The sequence below is a fragment of the Hyperolius riggenbachi genome, chromosome 6 (assembly GCF_040937935.1).
Source record: "Hyperolius riggenbachi isolate aHypRig1 chromosome 6, aHypRig1.pri, whole genome shotgun sequence".
Classification (NCBI taxonomy): domain Eukaryota; kingdom Metazoa; phylum Chordata; class Amphibia; order Anura; family Hyperoliidae; genus Hyperolius; species Hyperolius riggenbachi.
In genome coordinates this window covers 278475217-278491016 of record NC_090651.1, presented here as the reverse complement: position 1 = coordinate 278491016, position 15800 = coordinate 278475217, and the positions used below count along the sequence as shown (strand labels likewise).

General features: G+C 47.7%; 1 long non-coding RNA gene across 1 annotated transcript in view; it reads left to right on the top strand.

The window, feature by feature from the left end:
- The first annotated feature begins 1170 nt into the window (after positions 1-1170).
- LOC137522759 (uncharacterized) overlaps positions 1171-15800 on the top strand; it is a 50279-nt gene continuing 35649 nt past the window's right edge. Inside the window, exon 1 of the long non-coding RNA XR_011022432.1 lies at positions 1171-1257. This is a non-coding gene — a long non-coding RNA (uncharacterized lncRNA). The remainder of the gene's footprint in view (positions 1258-15800) is intronic.

Below are 15800 nucleotides of genomic sequence, written 5' to 3'. Positions count from 1 at the left end.
GAGCAAGCTTGACCTGTGGCCAGAGCTGCCACAATTTTCCATCCAACTTCTGTCTTGCCCTGCCTCAAGCGTCCTGTCAGAAAGGATCTTCAGCACAGCTGGAGGCATTTTCAGTGAGAAGAGAAGTCGCCTAGGTCAAAAAAGTGTTCAGTACCTCACCTTTATCAAAATGAATGAGGCATGGATCCCGGAGGGCTACTTCCCGCCCGAAGACTAAATCAGTCCCCACACACAGCATCTCTGCCTGCACGCCGTGTGACTGACTGGCTGCCTGCCCCAAGACTAAGTCGCTCCCCACTCAGCACCTCTGCCCGCAGGCCGCTTGATTGCCTTCACCGCCACCACCAACAGTGTCCAGGACTCCAGGTGGATTCCAGAATTTTTAGCAGCGGCCGCTAACAAAAATAATAATATTTTTTTCTGGAGCGTGTACATGTCTGTCTAATTTTTCTGGCTGCACTGCGGCTGCAACAACAAAACAACAGGCATGTACATGTGCCCATTCCCCTTAGTGATCGTTACCTTGCTGCGGTGAAGGAGCCTGCATATCACAATGAAGCAATGACCGCTGGCTATATGAGTTTTGGGGGGCACACCCAAGATAATAAGGTCGTTGCTTCATTGTGGACAGACAAAACCGCCATGGCCTGCACTCTCGCCATGGTGCCAGTGGTGTACATGGGCGTAGGGCCCGAGGTCGCAGCGGTCGCACCCGCGACGGGGCCCGGCTCCTGCAGCCTGAGGGGAGGGGCCCGGGGCCCCCGCATGTGTGTGTGTATACTGTCAGCGGCAGGGCACTTAATTAACCTGGCCGGCTCTGGTGGGCTTGGCTCCCAGACAGATACAGCGCGTGCAGTGCAGACACATCCACGCACTGTCTTTCTGCCTGGTCTTTAGAGCAATTACCTCCCCCTCCCTCGCTCTCTTCAGACAGCAGCGGCCACTTCAGTGTGTGTGACAGCTATACGACGTCACACACACACACAACAAAGTCACGCTGTCTGGGCTGGCTCTGATCTCTGAGCTGCTGTTGCAGCTGCTGTCACTCACTCCATGCTGACCTTCCGGACCGCCCCCTCCACGCTCCAGTTGGCCCTTCACTGATCTCTGGCTGGCCTGGCTCCTCCCATATCCCTCGAGTGAGCTTAGCTGCAGATTCAGCCAGAGTCAGTGTGGGAAAGTCGTGTTTGTCGCCTGCAATTCTGCTGGACTGCTGCCATAGACAGTCAGTGGGGAGGTCGAGGAGTCTGGAGCTTTGTAAGTCCGGGCTGCATTGCCTCTCCTACTGTGTTCCTGTCTCTCTCCCTAATCCCTATGGCTGTCTCCCCCCCCCCCTGTCTCTCCCTATGGCTGTCCCCACCCCCCCCCTGTCCCTGTCTCTCTCCCTATGGCTGTTTCCCCCCGCCCCCCTTGTCCCTGTCTATCCCTATGGCTGTCTCCCCCCCCCTGTGTCCCTGTCTCTCCCTATGGCTGTCTTCCCTCCCCCCTCCCCCCCCCCCCCCCGGTGTCCCTCCCTATCTCTCCCTATGGCTGTCTCCCCCACCTGGTGTCCCTTTCTCTCTCCCTGTGGCTGTCTCCCTACCTGTGTCCGTGTCTCTCCCTGTGGCTGTCTCTCTCCTTGTGTCCCTTTCTCTCTCCCTGTGGCTGTCTCCCTACCTGTGTCTCTCCCTGTGGCTGTCTCTCTCCTTGTGTCCTCGTCTCTCTCCCTGTGTCCCGGTCTCTCTCCCGGTTTCCCTGTCTCTCTCCCTGTGGCTGTCTCTCTCCCTGTGTCCCTTTCTCTCTCCTTGTGGCTGTCTCCCTACCTGTGTCCCTGTGTCTCTCCCTGTGGCTGTCTCTCTCCTTGTGTCCTCGTCTCTCTCCCTGTGTCTCTCCCTGTGGCTGTCTCTCTCCCTGTGTCCCTGTCTCTCTCCCTGGCTGTCTCTCTCCCAATGTCCCTATGTCTCTCCCTGTGGCTGTCTCTCTCCTTGTGTCCCTGTGTCCCGGTCTCTCTCCTGGTTTCCCGGTGTCTCTCCCTGTGGCTGTCTCTCTTCCTGAGTCCCAGTCTCTCTCTCTGTGGCTGTCTCTCTCTCCGTGTCCCTGTCTCTCTCCGTGTCCCTGTCTCTCTCCCTCTGTCCCTGTCTCTCTCCCTGTGGCTGTCTCTCTCCCTCTGTCCCTGTCTCTCCCTGTCCTCGTCTCTCTCCCTGTGTCCCTGTCTCTTTCCCTGTGTCTCTCCTGTGTCCCTGTCTCTCTCCCTGGCTATCTATACTGAGGCACCTACTCTTGGCTACCTATACTGAGGCACCTATTCTGGAACACCTATACCTGGCTACCTATACCTTAGTTACCTATACCTGGCTATTTAATGTAGGGGGGGGGCCCAGGTCCAAATTCCGCATCGGGGCCCTGAGGTTTGTAGCTACGCCACTGGTGGTGTAGCAATAGGGGTTGCAGAGGTAGCCACCGCATCGAGGCCCTTGGGCCAGAGGAGCCCTGTAGGGCCCTCCCTCAACTGCAGTATTAGCTATTTATTGGTCCTGTGCTTGTAATATTCACTTCTACAGATGCTTTGAATGATAATAATCATTAACAAGCTGCTCCCAATGGCCTTCTTGCACCTCTTGCACTGTGGTTGTCCTTGGCAGGTTTTGGTGCCCCAAATCAATTGTTATGTATAAAGTGCTGGGGGGGGGGGGGGTCATGTATAATTCGCACTGGGGCCCCTAGCTCCTAAGCTTCGCCACTGCATGTTGCGCACCAATCCAGCACGGCCATCACTACACAAACAGCTGTTTGCGGTGCGTTACTCAGTGAGTTTGGTCTGTCAGTGTGAAGCAGTACACTAATTACACTCCCTGATTGATGTATACACACGCAAGATGTTTTAAAGCACTTTATGCCTCCAACTTAGCAATGCAATGTGATTTCTGCCCTTAAAACCCTGCTGTGCGTCAAATCCAAATCCAGATTTTTCCCAGGGACTTTGGGCGTGTATCCCACTCCACCATGCCCCCCTCCAGGGGTTAGAACCCTTAAAACATATTTTCCATCACTTTTTTGGCCAGAATTAATGTTTGAATTTTTGAAAGTTCACCTACCCATTGAAGTCTATTGCGGTTCGCAAAGTTCGCATGAACCCAAACTTTTGCAGAAGTTCGCGTTCGAGGTTTGCGAACCTAAAATCGGAGGTTCGAGCCATCTCTACCCTCCAGCATTAAATAGGTGGAAGCAGTGGCAGGCAGGAGCACAGGCATACCTCTATGTGTTCCACCGCCGGAGGTTCCGCTCTCTAAGCATCTGGCGCTACTATACTGTTTATCAGGAAGTAGCGTGTGGCCGGGGAGGGGGGGGGAGGGCGTCCAAGTTTTTGCAGGGCCCCATGATTTCTAGGTACGCCTTTGAAACCCCAACCATCTGTATGTTTTTGGGGTGGGGGGGAACTGCGGTGCCAGAGGAAACCCATGTAGACATGGTGATAGCATACAAACCAGAAACACTGCACTGCAAGGCAAAAGTGCTATCCACTATGCCGCCCAGCAGAAAAGGTTATGCTTAGGCATAGGTTTCAAAGAGTTAGTGTGAGCGTATAAGGTAGGTGGAGGTGTGAGTTGATGTTAGGGTTAGGCACATGTTTAGGAGAACTAGTGTACAAGTATGAGGTAGAGGGACGTTACAGTTGATAGTTAGGGTTAGGCATAGATTTTGGTGGGTTAATATGAGGGTATAGGGTAGAGCAAAGTTAGATTAAATGGTTAGGGTTAGGCACAGGTTTAGGAGTGTTAGTGTCAGGAGATAAAGTAAGGAGGGTTAGTTAGAATAGCGGTTTCAATATCGGTAATAGGACAATTTTCCTTGCTGTGAATGATCATCTCTCAGATGTGGATTTTGGTTATCTGAGAAATGTCGGAAATCAACACATTTCCCAAAGTTCTGTGTCAATAATACAAAACATGTTTTGTTGTGCCATTTTTCAGATAAAGCATACTTTTAAGTGTCAGTTTCAGCTGTGACTGCTCAACCACAGCTCCATCAAAGTGTTCATGTGGCTACCGATTCCCTTATTATCGGATTTTGTTTTTATTTTAAACTGTCACTTTCGTAAGTTAGCAACCAGACGGTGATTTTTAGTTCCTTTGTAGTGGTGGAATGCCTGTTATAACTGCTTGGCATTAGTGATGCTGACTGAACCCTTGTTACAGCTAACAGATTACCATGCCTGGCTTAGTTGCTTCTTGAAATGCAATATTTTTATATTGTGACTGCAGCGGAATGTCGAGGGACGGCAACTGTCAGCCCCAATTACACTTCACTTAGGTGTGGCTCGCATTCAAGGACTGCTGTATGCACTGATAATTCTTCTTCCTGTAGTTAAATACCTGCTTGCATGTAGTTGATATAGCATCATATTTGTGTCAGTATGATGGATGTTCAGCATTAGGCGTAAACGCTCCTATTTTATAAGGAAGAAAAACAGAAGAGTTAATAGAGCAGCAAGTGCAGCATCCTGTAACATACTACCCATAAAATGATGTCGTCTCATCAGATCCAAAGCCTTGATCTTATTGTAGGAGGAGTGGCAGAAAAAGAGGCAGAAAATACATAACTCTTTACATGGCACAGATGGAACCAGTGGGAACACTGCTGCATTGTTTCACGAATGTGCGGTAATATTACCGTAAATACACAGCGCGCGGTAATATTACAAAGCGTGCAGCAATAATCCCCGTTGAGTGCGCAACTAACATGAGATACGCATGCTGCGCGGATCTCCATTAGCGTGGTAGCACATGCATTTCCATAGTAGCAACCGCGCTATAGGAGTACAGCGACTGCACTAAACGAGTACTACAGTCGTGCTACGAGCGTATCTTGCGGTAGTTACGCACGTGACAGTGATTATTATTGCATGCCTTGTAATACTACCATGTATTTATCAGCTCTTATGCTTTATTGCATGAAAAAAGTGACAAGCAGCGACAGCCCGCTGTTTCGGCCCATACGGCCTTTATCAAGTTGCCAAAGTGTCATATATACAAACATCGATCAAATACCATTTATATACCCCCTGTTCCGCCCCTAAGGCGGAACCCCCAAGTGGTATGCAGATAGGGAAGGTAACGCGGACCTGATGGGGAACTTAGGATACATTCAAATCCTCCAATCAAATCATATGCCAAACGCACACCTACCAGGTATCCAAGGGGAACCGCTGGTATCCTTCCATTGGCTCAGTAGACAGTAATACGCGCATCACGCTCCCAGCACTTCCGCAATCAAAGCGGAACTGCGTCATCGCCGGTCATGTGATCAAACCACATGACCGGACACTGGAGCCTATCATCTGCGCTAGACGTCCGGGCCAATAGGAAGCAGCCAGCATCAGCTCTAAACAGTAGGAGGCGTGTGTAATAAAGGAGATGCGCTCACAGCCAATCACGGGAGCGCCATCACCTAGCAACAATAAACATAAATAAGTCCGGAACCAGTTAAGCCATGCATAAAAAATTTAGTTTTACTCACCTGGAGCTTCTTCCAGCCCCCTGCAGCCACCCGGTGCCCTTGCAGTCACTCGCGGATCCTCCTGTCCCCAGCTGCCAGCTAGTTTTGTTTTCACTGACACAGGCTTACTGTGCCTGTGCGTCTTCTTCTTCACATTCCTATCCACAATAGCATCCTTCGCAGGCGCAGGACACTATTGTAGACGCGAATTCAAAGAAGGCTATGCATGGCCAGGCCTGTCGGGCCTGTTGGCAAAATGAAACTAGATGGTGGCAGGGGACAGAAGGATGTGTGAGTGACTGCAAGGGCACACGATGGCTGCAGGGGCTTGGCTTTTTGATGCATGGCTTAAGTATTCCTTTAACCATTTCTGCCACTGGGACGTGAGCCTCACATCCTCAGCGGCAGCTGCTACAGCCGCAGGGACGCGATAGTCACATCTCTGCAGCTTGGGGGGCTGTGCGGGTGATTTCCCCGATCGTGATGTTGCCGTGAGTAGGGGGGAATGGCTGCAGGGGACAAAAGATTGATGACCTAATCTATTTCGTCCGTCGAGAATAATATTCTTAAATAGAGCCACTGCGCTTCCACCCACTGCTGATTTCCAATGCTTACCACCGCCGATCGTTAGATTTATGAATGGGAACAAAATTCTCATTTATTAATCTCCCCGCAGGTCACCGTGATCGCAGGCATCCATTGATGCCTGCGTCACTTCCCTAGTTAGAATGTAGCAACACATTGCTTCCTATAATGTACTTATTGTATATATGAATAGGAAGTGCTTAATGGCGACATCTTGTGGCCAAATAGTAAAATTACACCTACTGTGTTTAGGGAATAACATTTTTTAATATGTATGTCAAGAGGGCATATTATTATTAATTTATGGGCTAAAAATTAATGTTGGATGTAAATCTGAAAAAATGCACCTTTTAAAATATTGTCACCATACATTGTACTAGGGATATAATTTTAACATTGCAATAAGCGGGACAAATGGACAAATGAAATGTGTGGATTTTAATTACGGTAGCATGTATTATTTTAAAACTATAAAGCCGAAAACTGAGAAATAATGATATTTTTCAATTTTTTCTTATTATTCCTGTTAAAATGCATTTACGATAAAATAATTCTTAATATAATGTACCACCCAAAGAAAGCCTAATTAGTGGCGGAAAAAAAAGGTATAGATCATTTCTTTGTGATAAGTAGTGATAAAGTTATTGGAAATGAAAGGGAAGAGTGCTGAAATGTGAAAATTCCTCTCATCCATAAGGTGAAAAATACCCATGGGCTGAAATGGATAAAGGACACCTGAACTGAGAGTATTATGAAGGCAGCCATAGTTGTTTCCATTTAAAAATACCAGTTTCCTGGCAGTCCTGCTAATCTCTTTGGCTGCAGTAGTGTCTGAATCACACACCTGAAACAACCATGCAGCTAATCCAGTCTGACTGCAGTTATAAACATCTGCTCTGCATGCTTGTTCATAGACTATAGCTAAGAATATTAGAGATGGATAATCAGTAGGACTGCAAGGCAATTTGCATTGTTCAAAAGGAAATAAATATGGCAGTCTCCATATCGACTCACTCGACCCCTCGCTACCCTCAAACTACCGTCCTATCTCCCTCCTCCCCTTTGCCTCAAAACTCCTTGAGCGTCTGGTTCACAAACGCCTGACCCAGTACCTCAATGCCAACTCACTGCTAGACCCACTCCAATCTGGATTTCGGCCTGCCCACTCAACCGAAACTGCTCTCACCAAAGTGGTCAACGACCTTGCCTTAGCTAAAGCTGAAGGTAAATACTCGATTCTCCTCCTCCTTGACCTGTCAGCAGCTTTTGACACAGTAGATCATCCCCTACTCCTCCAGTCCCTCCAGTCCTTGGGCATTCACGATCTCGCCCTGTCCTGGCTTTCATCCTACCTCTCCAACCGCTCCTTCACGACCACCTTCAATGAGTCCTCGTCCACCCCCAACCACCTCTCGGTGGGAGTCCCCCAAGGTTCGGTCCTTGGCCCCCTACTGTTCACCCTATACACATCCTCCATTGGCAAGGTTATCTCCTCCATGGGTTTTAACTATCATCTGTATGCAGATGACACCCAGATCTACCTCCACACCCCTGACATATCCACCACTACCATGGACAAGGTCTCCTCCTGCCTATCCGCCATCTCCTCCTGGATGTCTGCTAGGTTCCTGAAACTAAATCTAGACAAAACGGAATTTATGATCTTCCCACCCCGGCCATCCACGAACCTCCCAGATGTGCATGTCACTGTTAACCACACTACCATTCGCCCTACCTCTCAAGCCCGCTGTCTGGGTGTCACCCTGGACTCCGCACTCTCCTTCACTTCCCACATCCAAAACCTCACAAAGTCCTGCAACTTCCACCTTCGTAACATCTGTAAGATTCGCCCTTTCCTGACCTCTGCCACCACCAAACTCCTCATCCATGCCCTCATAATTTCCCGCCTTGACTACTGCAATGCCCTGCTGTCTGGTCTCCCTATGACCCGAACAGCCCCACTGCAGTCCATCATGAATGCGGCAGCCAGAATTATCCACTGCTCCCATCGCTCCACCACGGCAGATCCCCTCCTAGAATCCCTCCACTGGCTTCCTATCCAGTCCAGAATCAGATTCAAGATACTGTGTCTGACCTACAAATCTGTCCACAAAACCTGTCCAACCTACATTTCCGATCTTACTCAGAGGTACACACCTAGCCGCTCACTCCGCTCTTCCAATGAACTTCGCCTAACTGCCCCCCGCATCACCCAGTCCCATGCACGCCTCCAGGACTTCTCAAGAGCTGCTCCAACACTATGGAACTCCCTACCTCCACCCATTAGGGCAGCCCCCTCCTTCAACATCTTCAAGAAAGCCCTCAAAACTCACCTTTTCACTCTGGCCTACTACCCCTCACAAGTGCTCTAAACCTACAGCTGAACTCTGGTCCCCTACCATTCGTGTCCTTACCTCTCCCTCTAGATTGTAAGCCTTTGGGCAGGGTCCTCCTCCTTTTGTGTCCTACCTGATCTGGCACCTCCATTACAGTGAACCCATGCTATGCATCTGAGTGAACATAACTTGCCTAATCTCCATGCTTCATCCAGTGACTGACTAAGCATTACCTTGTACTAATACTGTGCTGTGTGATCTGGTTTTCTTGTATTCCTGTATTGTCATATTGCTGTATGTCACCCCTAAATATTGTCTGTAACCTAAATTAATGTTCAGCGCTGCGTAATATGTTGGCGCTTTATAAATACAATAAATAAATAATAATAATAAATAATAAATATCCCCCTCAGTTCAAATGTACTTTGACATCATCTCCAGTACCCCTCGACACATGATAAAGTAAACAATTATTTTGTGCTTTGCTATTGGTTATTCATGTTTATCAATGTTTTATGCTGTCTTATAGTGCCTTATAATTCTACTGTAGTGCTAAAGCTCCTTGTATCACAGGCAGGTCCTGTTCTTACATTACACAGTTTGCATAGAAGACGTATGGCCCTCTATTAGTGTTGGGCGAACAGTGTTCGCCACTGTTCGGGTTCTGCAGAACATCACCCTGTTCGGGTGATGTTCGCGTTCGGCCGAACACCCGATGGTGTTCGGCCTTTTAAGTTCGGGTTCGCCACGAACTACTAAATGGCCACCGAACAGGGCCGAACAGGGCCCCTGTTCGGCCGAATACTGCCCCCCTATGGGGTCGCAGGCATAAGGGGGGAGCATGCCCCGATCGCGGGGGGGGGTTGGAAATTCCCCCCACCCCCTCCGCTAGCGCTCCCCCCTCTGCCCGCTTCCCCATACAAAAGTTTCAGGAAGTACCGGTCTGGTGGTAGTGGGTGGCTGGCAGTGGGCGGCACTGTGAAGTGAGTGACTGAGGAGGAGGAGTCCGGAGAGTGACGCGTTGAGGGAGGCCGGGCAGCGGGCGGTTCAGCAGTAGTACTACTGCTGAACTGCCCGCTGCCCGGCCTCCCTCAACCCGTCACTCTCCGGACTCCTCCTCCTCAGTCACTCACTTCACAGTGCCGCCCACTGCCAGCCACCCACTACCACCGGACCGGTACTTCCTGAAACTTTTGTATGGGGAAGCGGGCAGAGGGGGGAGCGCTAGCAGAGGGGGTGGGGGGAATTTCCGACCCCCCCCCGCGATCGGGGAATGCTCCCCCCTTATGCCTGCGACCCCATAGGGCCCCCAAAAGCGGGATGTTCGGGGAGTTCGGGGTTTGGCCCGAACATGCCGAACATTGCGGCCATGTTCGGCGAACTTTCCCGAACCCGAACATCCAGGTGTTCGCCCAACACTACCCTCTATGCAACATGAAGGCCTAATCTTTGTCTTGTATTTTGATTTTCAACTCTGGTTGCCTTTGGTTTACATGTTAACTCTCTTTATCTTTTTACACTTTGATGCTGTAAAGTTGGTCAAACACTTGATGGCCACAAGATTAGATCATTAGATATATCCTTCTCTGATAGAATCTGATCAATGAGGTATACATTACTGCTACATACTGTACCCAGATTTTCAATAGATTTCAGCATGAAATCTATACAAAAAATCTGTGGAGCCGCCACTGCCTGCCAGGCCCCCAGGTCTCTGCAGTCTAATGTGCCCCCCCCAGGCCATTCAGAGTGTTTGCAGCAGAGCTTGAGCTCGCCTGTCCACTTGTGCACTCCTCCCTTACCCCATGACCAGATGGCATGTACTGTACGTAGTGGTGCTCACCACAAACTTGTGATCACGGATTAGCCATGAATCATGAGCATTGTTTTACTATTTGGCTTTGAAATCCAGACCCCGGATTGGATTGAAATGGAACCACGGAACACGGCCACGACAGTCCGTGATTTTGTAAATTCCGGATCCATTCACGATCGTGAACGTGGCAGGGAAGCCGTGGTTAGGTCGTGATTAGCGGAAATGGGCAGAAATTGGTGGAAATGACTTCCCTGGGCGCCCAGCCAGACCCTAGCAACCAATCATAGGAGGAGGCTGTGCCCTCCCATCCTGTATATAAAGCAGCGGCCATTGAAGCCAGCTCCATCCTTGCTAGACTGTGGCACTGAGAGGATCATCTCCAGGCCACTGTTGCTTCAGCAAGAGTGTTATAATGTGAAATACATAGCCTTTTTTCTCCTAACATTGCTCTAATAGTGTTTTGGGCAGTTGTATTTAGGTAGCTAGCCTGTTAGTGATTTATTACTGCAGTTAGCTGTAGTCAGTGTAATCATAGTGGGATAGTGTACTAGTGATTGCTGGGCTTAGTGCAGGAAGGCAGGCAGGTTCAGACTGCTTATACTGCTGTACTGTATACTTGTTAGCTAGCTGAGCCTGCCAGCCAGCCAGTGATCAACTTCAGTTAGTTGCAGTTACTGTCACTGGTCGGTCACTAGGTTTACTCTGTGACCTTCTACTGTGTGGTACTAGTCTAGTGTGCCGCCTGGCTGTTAGCTTGCTGTGCGCATAGTGCACGCAGACAGCTGTCCACTGTGCTTTTTGTTATTTTTTTTTTTACTGTATCACTGATCACTTATATTCAGCTAATTAGCCAGTGATAATCTTCAGTTACTACTTGCAGACAGTCACTGCCACTGTTGTTCAGTCACTAAGTTAAGTCAGTGACATTGTACTGTGCTCCTAGCTTGCAACCATTTAGTTTGCTGTGCATATAGTGCACGCAGACAGCTGCCCACTACTGTTTGTGCTCTTTTTTATTGTATTTTACTGTATCACTGATCACTTATATTCAGCTCATTAGCCAGTGATAATTTTCAGTTACTACTTGCAGACAGTCACTGCCACTGTTGTTCAATCACTAAGTTAAGTTAGTGACATTGTACTGTGCTCATAGTGTGCAACCTTTTCCTTTTACGCATAGTGCAGGCAGACCGCAGCGCTGTCCACTGATTTTCGTGTTCTATTACTGTATTTATTTATTTATTTTTTCCTTTACTGAAAAATCAATAAAAGCTCCCTGTTCTATTACGTCTGTCCCCAAGCCCCCACATGTATTGACTGTAAAAATCAGCACACTTTCTCCACCTTGAAATATTTGTCATGCAACATGTCTGGCAGGGGTCATGGGTATGGCAGGAGAGGGAGTGCCATTGCCTCCACCACTTCTGGGACTTCTCCATGGCCAGGGAGAGGGCTCTCAACTGTACAGGGTCGGGGTGCAGCAGAGCCTGGGCCGAGTCAGCCGACGCCGGTATCACAATTTTTCAAACCTTTGGGTCCCTGTGTGGTGGTTGAGCAGCTTGAACCTGAGGTGTTGATGGACATCATGACTTCATCCCAGACCTCCGCTGTGAGCAGCACTCCCAGCAGCAGCAACAGCAACAGCAACAGCACTGGAGACCTGATGAGCCTAAGCAAGAGCCTGTATACAGTGCAGATGCCCAGAACAGAGGTGCCAGCAGACACAGCATCCTCCTCCAACCACCACCAGCGACTGACCAGCATGGTGTCTGACTACATGGGGTCATTTACTGGGCTTGACACCGCCGACAGCTCCATGGACCCCATGGAGTACTGGGTCAAGAGACTGGACATCTGGAGTGAGCTTGCCCAGTACACCCTGGAAGTCTTGTCCTGCTCCCCGTCCAGTGTCCTCTCCGAGAGATACTTCAGTGCGGCCAGTGGCGTGGTCAGCGAGAAGCACTCTTGGCTGCCCCACGCTTCTGTGGACAAACTCTCCTTCCTGAAAATAAACCAGGTTTGGGTGGATGGTGACTTCCTGGCCCCTGTTGTCGGCGCCAGGGGGACATGAAGTGGCTGCTGCAATTTAACCATGCCTGCCTATCCAAAGCAAGTTAGAACCTGCCTGCCTTGGTTCATTTTTTGGCTGTGGTACTACCAGTGAGGTGCCATGGTTATTCTGTGCTGCTGCACTGACCGCTTAGTCCTCCTGACTCGCTACTGAAACCTGTGTTCCCAACACCAGGGTTCACGGTTGCAAATATTTTTTTTGGGCAGTATTATCATACTGTGGTACTACCAGTGAGATGCCATGGTCGTTCTGTGCTGCCGCACTGACCACTTAGTCCTCCTGACTCGCTACTAAAGTCTGCGTTCCCAACGCCAGGGTCCACTGACAACTCTGCTGTCATGTCATTGCTATCACTGCAAGGAGAAAGAAAAAAAATTGACAAAAACCTCTCTGGGTTTTCTTTGTGGCGTCGCCCACTTGTCTCATCCTCCTCCAGTGGTACCACCACCGCCAGGTGCCATTGGGACTCACCATCACCTCTGTGATTGCTTAAAGTGTATTTCCCTGTTTAAAAACAATTATTACCAATTACTAGCCGCATTTCAAGCTTTGATTTAACTTTAAAATCCATTTTCTCAAAAACTAAAAGTCCTTTTTGATTTTTTTTTAAGTTGTAGCCCCTTATCACCTTTATAACCCATGCAATTTTGGGGATTGTAGCATGTATGGGGGCTTTGCTATTAGCGTTAAAAGAAAATCTGGATCACGGATGGTCGTGACTGACTCATTCACGACAAAAATCTGGTTCAAATTCACGTTTCAGTTTCAAATCCGGAAAGCAATCACAACAGTTCCGGGTTTTTTTTTTTAACCACGGTTGTGGTTGTCGAATCCGTGGATCGGGGTATCCGAGCACCACTAACTGTACTTAGCCACCTATCACCAATCACCTAGGCAGCGATGGAGAGAAGACAGGACACAGTGGGAGCTCCCCACCACAAAGATGAGTGTAAACTCCACTACAAACACGCTGGGCGGCCTGAGGGTACATATTTTAAATGGGAAGAGACTTGCTGGGGGTCCACTGGGATGTCTTGAAATCGAATGTCACTATTACCGTGCACCCAACCAGCCCTTTTTGAGCAAGATCTTTCCAGCCTGCAAAATCAATAGTTTTGATCGATTTTGCTTGGAAATCAATCTGCGTAATGATCAAGGCAGTCATGTTGTGGCATCGATCTCTGGCAGATTCGATCAGATCTACCAGAAAAAATTGAGCAAGTATATGGGGACCTTAAGTCTCACTTCAAAATAAACCTGTTAACATTTGTTTTTTACTATTACCAGAGGTGTTGTTTTTATCTTTATCAGATGGTCAGAGAGCACTCTTCTGTCTCCCTGGGCCAGGAAGCTTTAGATGGACAGAGTAGCTACAAGGCAAGATTTTGCTTATTAGGTCCCCCATAACTTGCTGGTCCGTGGGGACTATGCACATGTAACCTCTCTTTCTCTTATCTCTATTCTTTTTTAAGTGTTTGCTTCATGCTTTAACTCTCACTTCTAAATAAAACTATTAACATTTTCACTGTGATCAGAGGTGTTTTATCTTTATCACACATATTTATTTATTAGGAGTACACCATAGTGTGCATGAATGCTTTCCAAACACTAACTTATAAAGTTATTTAACTAAAAGATGCTTATCCTGGATGTTTAGATGTAATTTATGTGTTCTTGTTTTACTCATAACTTACTATAATGAATTTGCTACAACAAGTTCAAGTACTCTCTGAGGTCCATAAAAGTTCCCCACTGAGTTGGGCTGGTTAATAATATGCAAATACTTCTGAATTTCTGAAGAATTTTACAGGTTTTAATGCAAATGGTTGTAGTTTGAAAATGAACCAATCAAATGGTTCCAAAGCAGGTCTCATGTAGGAGAGTACTACTACTCAATCCACCTGCCTGGGTAATACAGGCCTTTGCAGTATGCAGGGTCATGGGACCTGTGTGGACTATAAGCAACAAGGTAAAGCCATCTGCAACATGTCCATACCAAAACAGTTTTATTCTATATAAATTTACTGATTGCGGACCAAAGGCTCTGGTCCCTTTGTCTTTTTTTTTTTTTTTTTTTTACTTTTGCACTTTCTGATCACTCTGATTGGCTCACAGTGATCAGGAGGTCAGGAGCCAATGAAAACGGCTCCTGACCATGTTACAGAGCTCAGCTGTCTTTATACAGCTGAGTTCTGTGTCAGCGGTGACACCCTGGGGTTCCAGGGAACCCTGGTTGAGAAAGCCTGCTCTGTTTCATCCCATGCACTATGCTGCACCAGGCTCAGGTAGCCACGAGTGCCATGTAGTTTTACCTATACACGGTTCCAAATCGGCTAAATATAGAATATTTCTAAGAATAGCTAACATGTTTTGGACCACCATGGTCCTCAGTCATAGACATCAATAAAACCACAATCAAGACATTTAAAAGGACTGGATCTCCTTTCCAGGTCACTCCCAAATCCTGTAAGGACATCTTGTCCCAGAGGAAAAAATATGAAAGTAGTCACTTTAATGATACATACATACAAAAAGTTGATTGAAATGCGCATTGCGCAAGAAAAAGGATAAATAAAGAACCAGCAATAAATAAAGCAAATTGAAGTCCCACTCAACATTGAGACAACTAGGGGCACGGGTACCCAACATATACATCCTTCTTAGGACTTGATTCACAAAAGGGTGCTAACTTAGTTAGCACACCTAAAAGCCCCTTAGCACGCCTAAAGCTTTTAGGCGTACTAATTGAGTTAGCACCCTTTTGTGAATCGAGCCCCTAGTCAGAAATTTTTTATGTAAACCTTGAGGGAAAAAAATCTTTCTATGCCTTGAAAAGAAAAGGAGACTAATGGTGGACTCAGGACAATGTTTAGCTACATGCGATAGGTTAGTAAGGGATCATGTGGCATCTTTACGATGCATAGAAATGCGCAGCCAAAGAGGTCATATAGTGCATCTCACGTATTGCAAATGACATTCATTCTAGTAGCAGTCTTTAACTTTGTATACAGTATGGGCTTGATTCACAAAGCGGTGCTAACTGTTAGCGCGCCTGTGAAAACCCCCTTAGCACGTCTAAACAAGCTTTTCGCGCATAAAACTTTGTGCGCGCAAAGTTAGCGCGCGATCTGATTGAGAAATCCGGTGCTAACCTACTTAGCACCCTGGTTAGCGCGTCTAAAGACTTTAGACGTGCTAAGAAGGTTAGCACCACTTTGTGAATCAAGCCCTATGTGGTTAATACATTGTATTTAATCAATCTCCACCCCCAACAGGAACCATGGTAGGTGTCAGACCCACATACCTGTAGCGTGGCATGATATCTTCTTGCCCTCTACTAGATGGAATAGTTTGATATAACCTGTCATTGTTACCAATCCTGATTATTGAACTTGTTATGCAATAACATTTGGTATTTTATGGAAAAGAATGAATGACCAATGTTTCACTTGAATAAATGATAACTGATGACTTACTGTAAGTGAGTTGAAATAAGGTAGTTTGCAATTAATCCTAG